Source organism: Triticum urartu, chromosome 1A (genome assembly GCF_056163025.1).
Source record: "Triticum urartu cultivar PI428250 chromosome 1A, HENAU_Tu73, whole genome shotgun sequence".
NCBI lineage: Eukaryota > Viridiplantae > Streptophyta > Magnoliopsida > Poales > Poaceae > Triticum > Triticum urartu.
The window spans coordinates 517,703,163-517,723,682 of record NC_141873.1 but is presented as its reverse complement, the minus strand read 5'-3'; the positions used below and the strand labels follow the sequence as shown (position 1 = coordinate 517,723,682).

The 20,520-nt window shown below is 44.4% G+C and overlaps 1 pseudogene; it reads right to left on the bottom strand.

Moving 5' to 3' along the window:
* Positions 1-914: 914 nt before the first annotated feature.
* On the bottom strand, positions 915-9,291 carry LOC147992139 (uncharacterized; annotated as a pseudogene).
* Between the last annotated feature and the right edge of the window lie 11,229 nt (positions 9,292-20,520).

The window sequence follows — 20,520 nt, the reverse complement described above, 5'->3', positions numbered from 1 at the left end:
AGGTTATTAGTTAACAGTTTTGCTAAAGCATATCTAGATGTGTCATAAATATTGTACATCCAAGTACTATGTCATTAATCTTACATTGAGATTCGTGTGGATATTTTTGATAGTTAATTGTGTGTATTTTTCGGTACAAAATTGATGCCAATGTAAAGTGTTGTTGATATGAACACATCAATATCGATTGTGTCTCACATAGTTCAAATATTCTTAAACAAATTTCCCGTTAAGATAAAAGTTAAGAAGCGTGTACACGTTATATTTTAGAGCGGATAGAGTGTGGTCTAAAGATTAAGAGTGAATCATAATTTCAGGCTAACTTTAGGCTTAAACACAACAATAAGTTTATCATGTTTGTTCAATGATCACTTCGCCATGCAATACAATTGCTGGAATTTGCCATTCAGGCAAAAGTGAGGCGCTCGTTATTTGTGCCATGGTAGATAGTTCCCAGTTTGACAAACTAATGAACCGAGTCAAGCATATTTTGAAGTATGATTCAAATATTCAATCCTAAATGGAAGATATGAAGCGCTTACCCGCTTATAGATACCATGGCTCGAACATATTCAAAATGAGCTCAAGCTCACATGCTCCTGGGTGAACAGTAATTTGATTTTTCTTTTGGAAAATTTAACAGCATATTAATGTCTTCTAACTGCGTGCAAAATTTCATGACGAAATGTCATATGTTTTGATCTCGGCCAAAATTAAAAAAGTACTTGAAAAGGCTACCTTAGAGCATTGGTTTCGTAGTCCAGAAAATGTTATGTCCGTGTTGTGTTAATGTATGTATAATTTTGTGCTCCCATGCAGAATTACATCAAAACATAAATTAAATTAAAAGAGCTAATGCAAGTAGATGTCGCATTATATAGGTAAAGATTGGCGGCATGTTTTTGCTACAATTGCTATGTATCGGGCGGTGGATCTTGTGGCTTATTTGCAGTACTGGAACCTGCAGTGTTGAAAGTTGAAATACTATGACAGTTTCGCCTTATAGAGCAAAAATGGAGGGTCCGAGTCGTCAGTTTAACTGTTACCTGAACATTCGTTCCTGCAGCTTCAGCCACAAGGTGGATATAAAGAACACCAGTAGCTGACAGCGTGATTCAGCCCAGAAATTGCAGGTGTACATCAGTATTCACTCCACCAGACCAACTAATGTTACCATAAACTAGGCGAACATTTCCTCTATGCCCGCAACTCTCTTTTCAAAATACAATCTCGGCAGCATGTCTCAGAAAGCCAACTTGTTTCTTCAGGCTTTGTGCACTCAGCATCAGTCAAATCATGGAGTTCAGTAGCATGCAAATTTTCAACGATGCTCCACTGGAGAATCAAAAACAGCACCGCGAGGAGTTTCTCGCTGAAAACAGTCCTGAATTTATTTTCAGTGCGATTGTGCATGGCTCCATCAAATGACTTGTTTAGATATCATAAAGGTTTGGTATAATACAAGCGTTTCTTACTAAAAGCACACAAAACGAGACAGGCAAGAAAAATGAAAGGCCAACCCAATTTCCAACATTCACATGTGAAGGGATCAGTCGAATCCAAATCACCGACATGAACTATACCCGAAGCAGCATGCCGGCAATATTTTTTGAAACAAAGACGAGCACCTCTAGAAGCCCTCTTCTCCATCTGAAGCATCCTATGTTTGCTCAGTGAAAAATTCATCATTGTAATCACAAGATTCAACCTCCAGTTTAAGTGATTCTAGGACTCTCGCGTTCAGCACAAAGAATTGGGAAAAGCTAACTTGTGTTTTGATGCCCGGATATAATCCCATCACTATTGTCTTCAAACGGATGTCAAGAGATCTGAGAAGACTGTGATGTTTCTGACGCCACAAATTTGGTTTTCCTGATTGAGCTCTCTGAAAATAGGCATGGAAAAGAAAAATTAACCACCTGAAAACAGCTGGTAGATCAATAGAACAGGTGAACAGTGACCACTAGTACGCTATGGACTGTACAAATGAGGAAGGCCACCTTGATATACAATTTCTCCAAGCAAGGAATGTTGAACTATGAGATGGGCCTAGAGCCCATATGACAATTTCAGATTTGATCTCTAAGGGCCCATGTAGGTGGCATGACAAGGTGGTGGGAAGTTTAGTCCCACCCCGGAAGTGGAAGGAGAGTTGGAGTGGTTTATAAGGGATTCTCTTCCTCATGCCATTGGAGCTTGTGAAGAGATGAGGCCCACGCGCACTCCTCCTCCTCCGCTCGCCACGCCACGCATTGAGCCGAGCCGAGCTCACTTCTATGCGTTTCGATTAGGTTTTTGGGTAGCGACTACGCGACTGCTCGCTTCTGTTCATCTACGTCCACATCACCTTCGTCATCACCATGTCGACCGACGCCGACCGTGCCGCCGCTGAGAAGGCCGCCGAGGATGCCGCGGCTACCGCCGCCGCATGGCCGATTGGAGGGTATACATCGTTTACCCCTCTCATGTTTCTTTCTGTTGTAGCAGTACTAGCAATATGCGTAGATGTTTCTACTATATGCGCAGTACATGCTCTGTTAGATCGTAACCAGTGTGTTATCAATGCTGTCAATGTCATGCTCATGATTTATTCATGGATTAATTTAATCGGAAAACTGCCTATTTGCTTATCAATCCAAAAACCTAATATGTGTAGGAGTTTTTCGAATTCTGGTTTTGCTGCTGCACTGAAACCGTCGCCGTTTACGGGGACGTACTTTAAGCGTTGGCAGACTAAAACCACCTTATGGCTCACTGCCATGAACGTGTTCTGGGTCGCCGGTGTGACTCCCACAGGAACGATCGCTCCTGATCAGGAGAAGGCGTTCAAGGAGGCCACTGTCGTGTTCCTCGGGGCAGTTCTGAGCGTGATTGGAGATAAGCTGGTTGACGCATATTTGCATGTGCGGTCTGCCAAGGACTTGTGGGAGGCGCTCGAATCTAAGTTCGGGGCTGCCGATGCAGGGAGCGAGATGTATATTATAGAGCAGTTCCATGATTACAAGATGGTTGAAAACCGTCCTGTATTGGAGCAGGCTCATGAGATAATATGCATTGTTAAGGAGCTTGAGCTTCTTAAGTGCGAGTTACCGGGCAAGTTTGTCGCGGGCTGCATAATCGCTAAGCTTCCCAATTCCTGGAGGAACTTTGCCACCACTCTGAAACATCAGAGGCGTGAATTCTCTGTGGAGGATGTCATTGGCCATCTGAGTGTTGAGCAGAATTCAAGAGCAAAGGACTCGCACGGAAAAGGGGTCGAAGGAACTTCTGTGGCCAACATGGTGCATCAGAAGAACTCCAATTCCCACAAGCCCAAGGGAATGAACGGTGTCCAACAGAGTGCCGACTTTAAGAAGAAAGGTAAGAAGACCTTCAAGAAGAACAAGAAGGATGAGGGCTGCTTTACTTGTGGTTCGCTTGAACATTGGGCCAACAAAGTGCCCAAACAAGTATAAGAAGCAAGGGCAGGACTCCAAGTCTGTCAATATGATTGTGAGCAACAATGAGAGTGGTGCATCTGGGTACGGTAATTTATTTGCTGTATTTTCAGTTTGGCCGTCCACCGATTGGTGGGTCGACACAGGTGCAGGTGTTCATGTGTGTGCTGACATTTCATTATTTTCTTCTTACCAGGCCACAGGTCACGGGTCCGTACTGATGGGGAATGGCGCAAGTGCTTCTGTTCTTGGTGTTGGCACGGTCGATCTGAAGTTTACTTCGGGAAGGATCGTGCAGCTGAAGAACGTGCAGCATGTCCCCGCCATCAAGAAGAACCTCGTTAGTGGCTCCCTTCTATGTAGAGAAGGGTTTAAGTTGGTATTCGAGTCTAATAAATTAGTTGTTACGAAATATGGACTATTTGTTGGAAAGGGTTATGAATGCGGAGGCATGTTCCGCCTTTCTCTTGCAGATCTATGTAATAAAGTCGTGAACAATATTCATTTGAGTGTTAATGAATCTGAAGTATGGCATTCACGTCTTTGTCACATTAGTTTCGGTGTTATGACGCGGCTAGCAAAATCGAATTTAATCCCGAGTTTCACTTTAGCCAAAGGTTCTAAGTGCCATTCATGTGTGCAATCTAAGCAACCTCGCAAGCCTCACAAGGCAGCAGAGGAGAGACACTTGGCGCCACTGGAACTCATACATTCTGATCTTTGTGAGATGAATGGTGTGTTGACTAAACGTGGAAAGAAATATTTTATGACTTTGATAGATGATTCCACTAGATATTGCTATGTGTATCTGTTAAATACTAAAGATGAGGCTCTACACTACTTCAAAATCTATAAGGCAGAATTTGAGAATCAACTTGAAAAGAAAATTAAACGAGTCCGGTCAGATCGTGGTGGAGAGTACTTCTCGAAAGAGTTTGATGCCTTTTGTGCGGAACACGACATTATTCACGAGAGGACGCCTCCCTACTCACCCCAGTCAAACGGGGTTGCCGAGCGGAAAAACCGTACTCTAACTGATTTGGTTAACGCCATGTTAGATACGTTGGGTTTATCCAAGGCATGGTGGGGGGAGGCTATAATGACATCCTGTCATGTCCTGAATAAAGTTCCGACAAAGGATAACGAGATCACTCCTTACGAGAAGTGGACCAAGAGAAGGACAACACTCTCGTACTTACGTACCTGGGGCTGCTTGGCGAAAGTTAATGTGCCGATCCCCAAAAAGCGTAAGCTTGGACCAAAGACTGTGGACTATGTTAATTTGGGCTACGCTATGAATAGTGTTGGCTATAGATTTCTAGTAGTGAAATCTGAGGTACCTGACATGAAAGTCGGTACAATTATGGAGTCTAAAGATGCTACATTCTTTGAGGACATTTTTCCCATGAGAGATGTACAAAGCACTTCTAGACAGGAATCTGAGGAGACTCCTGAACCTGCCATTCCGATGGAATATTATAATCAAACACATGATGAAAATCCTGAGGAGGATAATGAGGAATCCCTTGGTAGGGGCAAGAGACAAAGGACTGTAAAGACCTTTGGTGATGATTTCTTCATATACCTCGTGGAGGATAATCCCACTTCTATTTCAGAAGCGTATGCATCTCCAGAAGCTGACTACTGGAAGGATGCGGTCCATAGCGAGATGGATTCCATCATGGCTAACGGGACTTGGGAGCTTACTGAACGTCCTTATGGTTGCAAACCATTGGGATGCAAGTGGGTGTTCAAGAAGAAGCTTAGGCCCGATGGTACGATAGAAAAGTACAAGGCTAGGTTTGTGGCCAAGGGCTACGCCCAGAAAGAAGAAGAAGATTTCTTTGACACTTATTCACCTGTGGCCAGACTGACCACCATTCGAGTATTACTCTCGTTGGCGGACTCGCATGGTCTTCTCATTCATCAGATGGATGTTAAGACGGCTTTCCTGAACGGAGAGCTAAAGGAGGAAATCTATATGCAATAGCCTGATGGCTTTGTGATAGATGGTCAGGAAGGAAAGGCATGTAAGTTGGTGAAATCTTTGTATGGCCTGAGACAAGCGCCTAAGCAATGGCATGACAAGTTTAATGAAACGTTGACATCTGTTGGCTTTGTTGTTAATGAGGCTGACAAATGTGTATACTATCGCTATGGTGGGGGCGAAGGAGTTATACTGTGTTTGTATGTTGATGACATATTGATATTTGGGACTAATCTCAAGTTAATCGAGGAGGTTAAGTCTTTCCTATCTCAGAACTTTGAGATGAAGGACCTTGGAGTGGCTGATGTTATCTTGAACATCAAGCTATTGAGAGATGATGAGGGTGGGATTACACTTTTGCAATCCCATTATGTTGAGAAGGTGTTGAGTCGTTTTGGATATTCGGACTGCAAACCATCTCAAACACCATATGATTCTAGTGTGTTGATTCGAAAGTCTAAAGGCACAACTATAGATCAATTGAGATACTCTCAGATTGTTGGTTCACTACAGTATCTAGCGAGCGCAACGAGGCCTGACATCGCATTTGCTATCAGCAAACTGAGCCGATTTGTTTCCAAACCGGGTGATGTACATTGGCGTGCTCTTGAGAGAGTTATGCGCTATCTGAAAGGTACTATGAACTATGGACTTCACTATACCGGATACCCGTCGGTACTTGAAGGGTATAGTGATGCGAATTGGATCTCTAATGCTGATGAGATGAAGGCCACAGCTGGGTATATATTTACTTTTGGAGGTGGTGCTATTTCCTGGAAGTCTTGCAAGCAAACGATCTTAACAAGATCGACAATGGAAGCAGAATTAACAGCATTAGACACATCGAGTGGCGAAGCAGAATGGCTTCGAGATCTGTTGATGGACTTGCCAGTGGTTGAGAAGCCGGTTCCGTCCATCCTTATGAACTGTGACAATCAAACAGTTATTGTCAAGGTGAAGAGTTCAAAGGACAACATGAAGTCCAACAAACACATAAGAAAGAGATTGAAAGCTGTCAGAAAATTGAGGAACTCCAGAGTGATAGCGTTGGATTATATTCAAACGGCTAAGAATCTGGCAGATCCCTTTACTAAAGGGCTATCACGTGTTGTGATAGATAACGCATCAAAGGAGATGGGTATGAGACCCGCATGAGTTGCCATGGTAGTAACCCAATCTATGTGATCAGAGATCCCGTGAAGTAGGACCTGGGAAAACAAGCCAGTGGTGAACTGAGGAGAGTAACTTTACTAACCCACTCCGTTGGAGATGCAATACTCTCGGAAACTGTATGGAAGGATGACTACTGTCTTAATGTGTTCCAAGGCTTATAATAAGCAAGATGCTATCCTACAGAGCGATCTTTGGAGGAACACACACGTATATGAGCCCGACTGCTGGTCACAGTCTATGAGATTGGGGTGATCTCTAGCAAGCTCATGAACAGGCCAGGAGTGTGACTAATATGCTCCACCCGAGGGGTCGGCCTTCGGCAGCCTCGTATCAGTGAGACTTGTGGTGAAACTTCTTGACGCCAAACTGACAATTCAAAGCATAGTCCATTGTTCAGTTGTGAAGGAGTGTAACTACTTGGTCTAGGTGGAGCTCAACCTTAATCGGTCTCCACTGAGATGCTGGTATATCAAAACAGCGTTTGGAACAAAGGACAAACTGGGCCCCTGAGATCCGGTGGGGGATTGTTGAACTATGAGATGGGCCTAGAGCCCATATGACAATTTCAGATTGATCTCTAAGGGCCCATGTAGGTGGCATGACATGGTGGTGGGAAGTTTAGTCCCACCCCGGAAGTGGAAGGAGAGTTGGAGTGGTTTATAAGGGATTCTCTTCCTCATGCCATTGGAGCTTGAGAAGAGATGAGGCCCTCGCGCACTCCTCCTCCTCCGCTCGCCTCGCCACGCCACGCCTCGTCACGACGCGCCGCGGGTTGCGGGATTGAGCCGAGCCGAGCTCACTCCTATGCGCTTCTTTTTGCCGGTCAGGAACGGAGAGTCTTTGACAGGTGGGGCCATGATCTGAGATGTCGGATCGTGGGCTACCGACTTGGACGTGGGTTCAGCCCACGTCTCTCCACGCGTAGCCGCACATATATATGTGGGGCGCTGCCAACCCTAGCCGCCACAAAACAGAACGCATCTCCGCCTCCACGCCCACGTCGTTCCTCTGCTGCCGCCGCCGCCGGCGACTCCGTCCCGTTCACCGCATACACGGTTGACGGGAGAGCAGGCCTCTGAAACCCCGCCTCTCCGGATCCTGTACGGGAGAGGGGCGATTAGGTTTTTGGGTAGCGACTACGCGACTGCTCGCTTCTGTTCATCTACGTCCACATCACCTTCGTCATCACCATGTCGACCGACGCCGACCGTGCCGCCGCTGAGAAGGCCGAAGCCGACAAGAAGGCCGCCGAGGATGCCGCGGCTACTGCCACCGCCACCGCCGCCGCATGGCCGATTGGAGGGTATACATCGTTTACCCCTCTCATGTTTCTTTCTGTTGTAGCAGTACTAGCGATATGCGTAGATGTTTCTACTATATGCGTAGTACATGCTCTGTTAGATCATAACCAGTGTGTTATCAATGCTGTCAATGTCATGCTCATGATTTATTCATGAATTAATTTAATCGGAAAACTACCTATTTGCTTATCAAGGAAAGCATCTCATCAAACGCCGCCTATGCCTTCTAGGCATAGCCGGTCCCAAGCCCGGGTAAAGGAGGAGGGTTGTGATAGGCTTGGCGAGCCAACATAAAAACTAGCCAGTCCCATAGGTATGAAACCCATTTGAGCAAGAGTAGTATTATGATGGGTGACCTCCTGGGAAGTCCTCGTGAAAGGGTTTCATATCTAAGGGTTGTGATAGACTTTGGTGAGCCAACGTAAAAACTAGCCAGTCTTTTGGGTATGAAACCCATTCGGACGAGAGTAGTACTAGGATGGGTGACCTCCTGGGAAGTCCTCGTGAAAGGGCTTCATATCTAGCCTACCCCAATTTGTTTGGGATAACAAGCTTCGTAAGTAAGTAAGTAAGTAAGTAAGGAAAGCATCTCATCAAGTCAATAACCATATCCAGATTGTAAATATACATGTTGATAGCTAAGATCTTGACATTATGCACCACAGTTGTCAGGCTACTAATGTACAATCCCTTTATCAAGCATAGAACACAACATTAGCAGTTTAGCACAGTAGACATAAATATGTGTAGATGATTTGTAACAAATGCAACTAATGAACAAGCCTTGTCGAAAATGCAAGAAGTACAACATGCATAGTTACCTGAATAACTATTGAGCCAAACATGATTTTGGAGTCGCAGAATTCAGAAATGCAGCCCAATGTCTCAAGATTAGGCACAGAGGTAACCGAGATTTCAGTTGGCCCATGCAAGTCAAGATGGAGCAGCAACCTTTCAAGAAAAGGGGCATCCTCGATGATGAGTTCCGCCGGGGCGGGGATAGTACAAATCCGATGCTCTTAAGGGTAGGGGAGTTGATCCGGAGACAACGGACGCCGAAAATGGAGTTAAGCAACAAGCTTTCCTGGTGGGCAGAAAGGATGACGCCAAGGAGGGCTTCCCGATCGTCAGGGAGGTCACGGAGATCGAGGTTAAGAGGGGCGGCGCGCCAGAGGTGGCGCCACTGTGGCGCGAGGGCTTGGGCGCAGGCGCCGTCCTTGGTGGGGAGGAGGGAGATGATCTCACCGAGGACGGCGTCCAGGAGGTTGCTGATGTGGTCGTGGACACCGCCCTCCGGTCCGGGCGGCCATTCTTCGCTTCTCTCCACGGTCGCTTCATGGGTGTCCATTAGTTTTATCCTCTTGGCACTAGGAATGACCGGCTCCATCTCCATGGCCAGCACCGATGCCGACACCGCCGCATTGGATATTTTGGATGTGGCGCCGCCACACTAGATTCTCTGCATTTTTTTGCATTTCCCTAGTTGTTTTTTAGACAAATTTCCCTCTGTTTTTTAGGGGGAAAGCTAAATTTTATTGATCAAATGTAACATGGAAAGGGATATAAATAGGATCATGACGGGTGAACCAAACATGGCGACCCTCATCCAAAGAACTAGCAAATTTAGCTAAACTATCTGCCTCTATGTTCACAGCTCGGCCTTCAAAATTTAATTTGCAGTTAAAGTTTATGGATTGGTGCTTTATTTCTCTGATAATGTGTCCATAGCTACTGTTAGTACCCTTCTTAATATCTCCAAGTACCTGCTTCGCATCCGATGCAACAATGGAATTTTGAATCAGCAAATCATGAACGAGACACAGGGCTTCGCGACAGGCTATTGCCTCCAACACTGCTACCTCATTAACTCCATGAATGACCAGGACCGAGCTGCCCAGGAAAAGGCCATTAGCGTCTCTACACACCGCTGCTGGAGAACCTACCTGGCCATTGCGTGCGAGACTGGCATCTACATGGATCTTTGCATATCCTGGTGGAGGTGCCTCTGATCTTTCAACGGCTTGGTATAGCTCAGTTTCTTACCAACTTCTTAGGGACTAATTCAAGGTCTGCTATGAACCTATTGATAAGCCGGTGTGTGGCCGAAGGGTTTTGATAAATTTCCTCATGGATAATCTGTCGTCTTGCCCACCAGATTTCCCATAAAGTCACTGAAAGCCTGACGAAGGATTCATGCAATAGTGTATCAATCATCGTAAACAGCCACTGCCTTGCACTAGGCTCCGTTGTCTCGCACCAGTGTTCTGCCAGCTCCCCATTGACGAGTGCCCACATACACCTCGCCATAGTGCATTCAAGAAGATAATTCCTTCACGAATCTGCGGCTCCGCATAAGCCACATGAGCTAGACATTTTTCGGTGTGCTCTAACATCCTCCGTTGGCAGCAAGCTCTTTGCTAATCTCCAAAGAAACATATGTATCTTGCCCGGGACTGGTGTTTTCCATAGTAATTTCCATGATGCCGCATCTCTGCCATTACGCGATGAACCAGATGAACCATCTAGCCAGGCTTCCCTCCTTAGTGTTGTTGCAATCATCATTTTATAGGCCGATCTGACTGAAAAGTTACCACTCTTCTTGAAGTTCCATGCCCAGCTATCATCCATGTCAATAGTGCATAATGGTATACTAAGTATGGCTTGCACATCAATTGGTAAGCATACCTCGGCAATCTTCACCTTGTCCCATTTTGCATTAGCACTATCAATAAGTTCAGAAACGAAAGAGGGTGGATTGTCACACCGACAACCAAAAGGGCGCATCATCACATCCCGTGGTATCCAATTTTCTGTCCATATGGGTGTCCATGCTCCATTGCCTATCCGCTTGATCAAACCCTATTTTAAAATGTCCCGTCCTTTCTAGATTGTTCTCCAAATCTGGCTAGGACGGCTACCAAGTTCTTGATACGTCCATTTTGCATCATGCTTTTATATCGATATTTATTGCATTAAGAGCTGTTATTACACATTATGTCACAATACTTATGCCTTTTCTCTCTTATTTTACAAGGTTTACATGAAGAGGGAGAATGCCGGCAGCTGGAATTCTAGGTTGGAAAAGGAGCAAATATTAGAGACCTATTCTGCGCAACTCCAAAAGTCCTGAAACTCCACGAAAGTTAGTTTTGGAATATATTAAAAATATTGGGTGAAGAAAGCACCAGAGGGGGGCCACCCACCGTCCATGAGGGTGGGGGGCGCGCCCCCTGCCTCGTGGGCCACCTGGAAGCCCCCCGATGTCCATCTTCTGGTATAAGGTGTCTTTTGCCATGGAAAAAGGAAGAAGGAAGCTTTCGGGACGAAGCACTACCGTCTCGAGGCGGAACCTTGGCGGAACCAATCTAGGGCTCCGGCGGAGCTGTTCTGCCGGGGAAACATCCCACCGGGAGGGGGAAATCCTCACCATCGTCATCACCATCGATCCTCTCATCGGGAGGGGGTCAATCTCCATCAACATCTTCACCAGCACCATCTCCTCTCAAACCCTAGTTCATCTCTTGTATCCGATCGTTGTCTCAAAACTTCAAATTGGTACTTGTGGGTTGCTAGTAGTGTTGATTACTCCTTGTAGTTGATGCTAGTTGGTTTATTCGGTGGAAGATCATATGTTCAGATCCTTTATGCATATTAATACCCCTATGATTATGAACATGAATATGATTTGTGAGTAGTTAAGTTAGTTCCCTAGGACATGGGAGAAGTCTTACTATAAGTAGTCATGTGAATTTGGTATTCGTTCGATATTTTGATGAGATGTATGTTGTCTTTCCTCTAGTGGTGTTATGTGAACGTCGATTACATGACACTTCACCATTATTTGGGCCTAGGGGAAGGCATTGGGAAGTAATAAGTAGATGATGGGTTGCTAGGGTGACAGAAGCTTAAACCCTAGTTTATGCGTTGCTTCGTAAGGGGCTGATTTGGATCCATATGTTTCATGCTATGGTTAGGTTTACCTTAATTATTCTTTCGTAGTTGCGGATGCTTGCGAGAGGGGTTAATCATAAGTGGGATGCTTGTCCAAGGAAGGGAAGTACCCAAGCACCGGTCCACCCACATATCAAATTATCAAAGTAACGAACGTGAATCATATGAGCATGATGAAAACTAGCTTGACGATAATTCCCATGTGTCCTCGGGAGCATTTTCCTTTATATAAGAGTTTGTCCAGGCTTGTCCTGTACTACAAAAAGGATTAGGCCACCTTGCTGCACCTTGTTTACTTTTGTTACTTGTTACCCGTTACAAATTACCTTATCATAAAACTATCTGTTACTGATAATTTCAGTGCTTGCAGAGAATACCTTACTGAAAACCGCTTGTCATTTCCTTCTGCTCCTCGTTGGGTTCGGCACTCTTACTTATCGAAAGGACTACTGTAACACCCACAATGCGGCTATATCTCCCACGTGTCGGGGCACGACTTAGAGGCATAGCCGCATGGTAGGCTTGTCGCAAGAGGGGTAATCTTCACACATCCCATGTACTGAATAAGAAAGGGATAAAGAGTTGGCTTACAATCGCCACTTCACACAATACATAAATAATTCATACATCATCCAAAGTACAATCAAAGGTCCGACTACGGAACCAAAATAAAGGAAGACAACCCCAAATGCTAGATCCCCGATCGTCCCAACTGGGCTCCACTACTGATCAAAAGGAAACAAAACAAAACAATGACCAAGATCTTCATCGAGATCCCACTTGAGCTGGGTTGCGTCACCTGCAATGGTATCATCGGCACCTGTAACTGTTTGGAAGTATCTGTGAGTCACGAGGACTCAGCAATCTCACACCCGCGAGATCAAGACTATTTAAGCTTATGAGTAGGAAAGGGTAGTGAGGTGGAGCTGCACCATGCACTAAGCATATATGGTGGCTAACATACGCAAATAAGAGCGAGAAGAGAAGCAACGCAACGGTCGTGAACTAGAAGTGATCAAGAAGTGATCCTGAAAGATACTTACGTTCAAGCATAACACAAGAACCGTGTTCACTTCCCGGACTCCGCCGAAAAGAGACCATCACGGCTACACACGCGGTTGATGCATTTTAATTACTTTAAGTGTCAAGTTCTCTACAACGGGACATTAACAAATTCCCATCTGCCACATCACCGCGGGCATGGCTCTCGGAAGTTTATACCCTGCAAGGGTGTCCCAACTTAGCCCATCACAAGCTCTCACGATCAACAAAGGATATTCCTTCTCCCGAAAAGACCCGATCAGTCTCGGAATCCCGGTTACAAGACATTTCGACAATGGTAAACAAGACCAGCAAAGCCACCCGATGTGCCGAGAAATCCTGATAGGAGTCGCACTTACCTCGTTCTCAGGGCACACCGGATGGGCAAGATGTCGGGTTGGCATAGATCCTGGTTGCCCAGGGGCACCGGACATCGCCTAGTTTGGACCAACACTCAGAGGAGCACTGGCCCGAGGGTTTAAAATAAAGATGTCCCTTGAGTCCGCGGAACCCAAGGGAAAAAGGCTTAGGTGGAAAATGTTAAAAACCAAGGTTGGGCCTTGCTGGAGGAGTTTTATTCAAAGTGAACTATCAAGCGGTTCCCATAACACCTAACCGCGTAAGGAACGCAAAATCAAGGAACATAACACCGGTATGACGGAAACTAGGGAGGCAAGAGTGGAACAAAACACCAGGCATAAGGCCGAGCCTTCCACCCTTTACCAAGTATATAGATGCATTAGTTAAAATAATAGATATTGTGATATCCCAATATATCCATGTTCCAACATGGAACAAACTTCAACTTCACCTGCAACTAGCAACGCTATAAGAGGGGCTGAGCAAAAGCGGTAACATAGCCAAACAACGGTTTGCTAGAAAAAGTGGGTTAGAGGCTTGACATGGCAATATGGGAGGCATGATATAGCAAGTGGTAGGTAGCGCGACACAGCGATAGAGCGAACAACTAGCAAGCAAAGATAGAAGTGATTTCGAGGGTATGGTCATCTTGCCTGCAATGTACTCAGAGTTGACGAAAGCTTGAACCTCAAAAGCGTACTCAACAGGTTCCTCATCACGTACTCGTCTCACGGTTCTACCCAAAGCAAGAACACAAGCAAGGGAACGACAATCAATCACGGTGCAATGCACAAGCAACATGATGCAATACATGGCATGAAATGCAAGATATGATATGCAATGCATATGCGAGCTCCGGAAGGGAAAGGATGATCAAGGCACCAACTTAGCAAACCAAGTATGCCGCTGGAAAGATGATATGATTTCGGTTGAAATCGATATAAAGATCACCAGAAACGGATGCACGGTTTGCAAATGGCAAGCAAAACAAGAATGGTGCAAAACTGCAATTAACAACATGATGCCACTTAGAATGCAACAAGAAACTAAGCTACTACACAACAACATAACAACAAAGCATACGGCCGTGATGCAAAAGAGATGCTTGACAAAACATGAACACTGAGCTACGGCTAAATCACACTAGAGCAGGTTCAAACAAGCATGGAAAAAGTGCAAAAGATATCAGCATCACAGACTTAGTGAAAATACTAACATGTCAAAAACAACATCATGAAGTACTATTTAGAGCAAGCAAACAACATGCTACAGGAACATATCATAGCAAACAAAGGCATGGCATGATTCTACTAAATGCATAGATCAAAAGTTTCTTACTAATCATGAGCCAAAAAGGCACTGAAGATATGATGGCACCCATGTAAACATAGCGAGATTTATTAACATATTCAGACTTAGAAAATCAGAGCATGGTATAAACAGATTCACGATAGCAACTTTATGAGTTCATGCCACTCACCACAAAGTATTGAATGACAATATAAGTATACAAATAGTAAGATGACATGTTCATGAAGCTAACCATGGCAATATCAAGTTCATAGGATGCATGGATCACTAGCAACAACCATGGCAATATTGATTAACATGTTAACATTGTGCCAAGAACATTTTATAGCAAAATTACAACAAGAACAAGATATGCTAGGCAACTCCATAATTGCAAACAGGGACATGGATGGATAGAGCATAACCACATGTTCAAAACACCCTTACTGAAGTATCCCAAAATAATCATGGATCTCACTATAGCATCAAGTTTATATGGCATCAAAATAACATCAGGAAAAAGTCTTAGCAAAATCCTAAGTCCATGAAAACAACAACATCACGAAGGCTACTTTGCATGCTTGTTCTAGTCACCACAAAGATCACCAAAATACAAGACAAGCACCTTTGTAAAGATGGCATGTTGTAGTTCAAAACACATGTATACCTCAAGCTCATACGAAGCACACATCAAATGTGACAAAAATGACAAAACCTCATGATATGATAAGTACCAGCAGTTAACATTTTATAGAACCCTTGCATCAATGAAAATGGCATCATAAAGAACATTAAAATGCATGGAAATACTTCTAGCATGGAGAGCTCAACGAGACGAACAATTTGACATATCATATGCATCATTTGGAGCTACGTTCACCGAGATATGACATGTTGAAGAAGTGCACAAAATATCAGGAATTCGGCACTTAGTGGAATTTTATCCTCCGAAAAGTCAACGGGACGAGGATATCCGGGACGGAGAGATCCGGGGCGCGGGGAGGCCGCTTGGTTCAACTCCCGGTGGATCTCATCCACCCGGGGTGGATCTGGCCGGGGCGAACTCCGGTGACGGCGACCACGGCGATGGGAGGCGGCGGGGCAGCGCGGTGCACGATGACGGGGCGCGGCGAGGTGGCGGCGGGTGGTGGAGCAAGGGCGTCGCTCGGGCACGGACGCCCGTGGGTGGCGGCGGCGGGGAAACGGGCTGGGAGGGCCCGCGATGGGCTCCGGCGGGCCCGGTGCGGTGTGAGGAGAGAGAGGCTGGCGTGGCGCGCTCCGGTTGGAGGAGAGCGGCGGCGGGGTGACGTGGCATCCCCGGGTTGGTCCGGGCGACGTGGAGGCTGGACATGTCCGGCCGGAGTTGGACGTGTCCGGCGGCGCGAGGGGAGCGGGGCTAGGGTTCAACTGCGCAAAATTCGGAGGGGATCACATATATATAGGTAGAAGGAGGTGGGAGTGTCCAAATGAGGTGTAGTTTTCGCCCACACGATCGTGATCCGACGACGGAGGACATGGAGTTAGTTTAGATGGGTTATTGGGACGTTTTGGAGGGGTGTTGGGCTGCAACACACAAGAGACCTTTGCGGTTACCCGGTTAACCGTTGGAGCATCAAACGGTCTCCAAATGAAACGAAATTTGACAGGCGGTCTACCGGTGGTGTACCAAGGCCACTTGGCAAATCTCGGTCCATTCTGAGAACTTTTAACACCTGCTCATGAAAAGAGACAAGAGGGGTGCGCCGGTGCATGTGGGAGTGTCGGATTGCGAAACGGACAACAGGGAAAATGCTCGGACGCATGAGACGAACACGAATGCAAATGCGATGCACATGATGACATGATATGAAATGCATGACATGAACAAAATGCAAAACGAAAGACAAAAACCCAACCATCGAAGGGAAACTCATATCACATCTCCGGAAAAGGCAAGAGTCAGAGTTACAAATATGGAAAGTTGCATCCGGGGCGTTACAACATGCTACCTCTTGAGCACTGCGTTGGTTTTCCTCGAAGAGGAAGGGATGATGCAGCAAAGTAGCGTAAGTATTTCCCTCAGTTTTTGAGAACCAAGGTATCAATCCAGTAGGAGGCTACGCGCGAGTCCCCCGCACCTGCACAAAACAAATAAATCCTCGCAACCAACGCGATAAGGGGTTGTCAATCCCTACACGGCCACTTACGAGAGTGAGATCTGATAGATATGATAAGATAATATTTTTGGTATTTTTGTGATAAAGATGCAAAGTAAAATAAAAGCAAAGTAAAAAAGCAAAGGAAATAACTAAGTAGTAGGAGATTAATATGATGAAGATAGACCCGGGGGCCATAGGTTTCACTAGTGGCTTCTCTCGAGAGCATAAGTATTCTATGGTGGGTGAACAAATTACTGTTGAGCAATTGACAGAATTGAGCATAGTTATGAGAATATCTAGGTATGATCATGTATATAGGCATCACGTCCGAGACAAGTAGACCGACTCCTGCCAGCATCTACTACTATTACTCCACTCATCGACCGCTATCCAGCATGCATCTAGAGTATTAAGTTAATGAAAACAAAGTAATGCCTTAAGAAAGATGACATGATGTAGAGGGATAAACTCATGCAATATGATGAAAACCCCATCTTGTTATCCTCGATGTCAACAATACAATACGTGCCTTGCTGCCCCTACTGTCACTGGGAAAGGACACCGCAAGATTGAACCCAAAGCTAAGCACTTCTCCCATTGCAAGAAAGATCAATCTAGTAGGCCAAACCAAACTGATAATTCGAAGAGACTTGCAAAGATAACCAATCATACATAAAAGAATTCAGAGAAGATTCAAATATTGTTCATAGATAGACTTGATCATAAACCCGCAATTCATCGGTCTCAACAAACACACCGCAAAAAGAAGATTACATTGAATAGTTCTCCACAAGAGTGGGGGAGAACATTGTATTGAGATCCAAAAAGTGAGAAGAAGCCATCTAGATACTAACTATGGACCCTCAAGTCTGAGGTGAACTACTCACACTTCATCGGAGGGGCTATGGTGTTGATGTAGAAGCCCTCCGTGATCGATGCCCCCTTCGGTGGAGCTCCGAAACAGGCCCCAAGATGGGATCTCGTGGATATAGAAAGTTGTGGCAGTGGAATTAGGGTTTTGGCTCCGTATATGATCATTTGGGGGTATGTAGGTATATATAGGAGGAAGGAGTACGTCGGTGGAGCAACAGGGGGCCCACGAGGGTGGAGGGCGCGCCTGGGGGGGGGGGGAGGCGCGCCCCCTACCTCGTGGCCTCCTCTTTTGTGTCTTGACGTGGGGTCCAAGTCTCTTGGGTCTTGTTCATTGAGAAAATCACGTTCCCGAAGGTTTCATTCCATTTGGACTCCGTTTGATATTCCTTTTCTTCGAAACCCTAAAATAGGAAAAAACAACAATTCTGGGCTGGGCCTCCGGTTAATAGGTTAGTCCCAAAAATAATATAAAAGTAGATAATAAAGCCCAGTAATGTCCAAAACAGTAGATAATATAGCATGGAGCAATCAAAAATTATAGATACGTTGGAGACGTATCAAGCATCCCCAAGCTTAATTCCTTCTCATCCTTGAGTAGGTAAATGATAAGAACAGAATTTTTGATGCGGAGTGCTACTTGGCATAATTTTAATGCAATTCTTCTTAATTGTGGTATGAATATTCAGATCCGAAAGATTCAAGACGAAAGTTCAGATTGACATAGAAATAATAATACTTCAAGCATACTAACAAAGCAATTATGTCTTCTCAAAATAACATGGCCAAAGAAAGTTCATCCCTATAAAATCATATAGTTTAGTCATGCTCCATTTTTGTCAAACAACAATGCTCTCATCATGCACAACCCTGATGACAAGCCAAGAAATTGTTTCATACTTTAGTAATCTTAAACCTATAAACTTTCATGCAATATATGAGCGCGAGCCATGGACATAGCATTATGGGTGGAATAGAATATAATGAGGGGGGTTATGTGGAGAAGACAAAAAGGAGAAAGTCTCACATCAACGAGGCTAATCAATGGGCTATGGAGATGCTCACCGATTGATGTTAATGCAAGGAGTAGGGATTGCCATGCAATGGATGCACTAGAGCTATAAATGTATGAAAGCTCAACAAAAGAATCTAAGTGGGTGTGCATCCAACTTGCTCACGAAGACCTAGGGCACTTGAGGAGGCCCATTGTTGGAATATACAAGCCAAGTTCTATAATGAAAATTCCCACTAGTATATGAAAGTGACAAAACAAGAGACTCTCTATCATGAAGATTACAGTACTACTTTGAAGCACAAGTGTGGCAAAGGATAGTAACATTGTCCCTTCTCTATTTTTCTCTCATTTTTTATATGGCCTTTCTCCCTTTTTTTATAATTCCATACTTGGGACAATGCTTTAGAAAATGATGATCATCACACTTCTATTTATTTACAACTCCGTGATTACAACTCGATACTAGAACAAAAGACGACTCTATATGAATGCCTCCGGCGGTGTATCGGGATATGCAATGAACCAAGAGTGACATGTATGAAATAATTATGAATGGTGGCTTTGCCACAAATACTATGTCAACTACATGATCATGCTAAGCAATATGACAATAATTAATGTGTCATGATAAACGGAATGGTGGAAAGTTGCATGGCAATATATCTCGGAATGGCTATGGAATTGCCATAATAGGTAGGTATGGTGGCTGTTTTGAGGAATATATAAGGAGGTTTATGTGTGAAAGAGCGTATCATATCACGGGGTTTGGATGCACTGGCGAAGTTTGCGCCCACTCTCAATGTGAGAAAGGGCAATGCGCGGTACCGAAGAGGCTAGCAAGGATGGAAGGGTGAGAGTGCGTATAATCCATGGACTCAACATTAGTCATAAAGAACTCACATACTTATTGCAAAAATCTATAAGTCATCAAAAACCTCAGCACTACGCGCATGCTCCTAGGGGGATAGATTGGTAGGAAAAGACCACCGCTCGTCCCCGACCGCCACTCATAAGGAGGACAATCAAATAACACCTCATGTTTCAAATTTGTTACATAACGTTTACCATACGTGCATGCTATGGGACTTGCAAACTTCAACACAAGCATTTCTCAAATTCACAACTACTCAACTAGCACGACTTTGATATTATTACCTCCATATCTCAAAACAATCATCAAGCATCAAACTTCTCTTAGTATTCAAAACACTCATAAGAAAATTTTACTAATCTTGAATACCTAGCATAATAGGATTTTAAGTAAATTACCATGATATTTAAGACTCTCAAAATAATTTAAGTGAAGCATGATAGATCAATAGTTTCTATAAAACAAATCCACCACCGTGCTCTAAAAGATATAAGTGAAGTACTAGAGCAAAACTATATAACTCAAAAGATATAAGCGAAGCACATAGAGTATTCTAACAAATTCCAAATCATGTATGGCTCTCTCAAAAGGTGTGTACAGCAAGGATGATTGTGGTAAACTAAAAAGTAAAGACTCAAATCATACAAGACGCTCCAAGCAAAACACATATCATGTGACGAATAAAAATATAGCTCCAAGTAAAGTTACCGATAGAAGTAGACGAAAGAGGGGATGCCTTCCGGGGCATCCCCAAGCTTTGGCTTTTAGGTGTCCTTAGATTATCTTGGGGGTGCCATGGGAATCCCCAAGCTTAGGCTCTTGCCACTCCTTGTTCCATAATCCATCAAATCTTTACCAAAAACTTGAAAACTTCACAATACAAAACTCAAAGTAGAAAATCCCGTGAGCTCCGTTAGCGAAAGAAAACAAAAGACCACTTCAAGGTAATGTAATGAACTCATTCTTTATTTATATTGGTGTTAAACCTACTGTATTACAACTTCTCTATGGTTTATAAACTATTTTACTAGCCATAGATTCATCAGAATAAGCAAACAACACACAAAGAACAGAATCTGTCAAAAA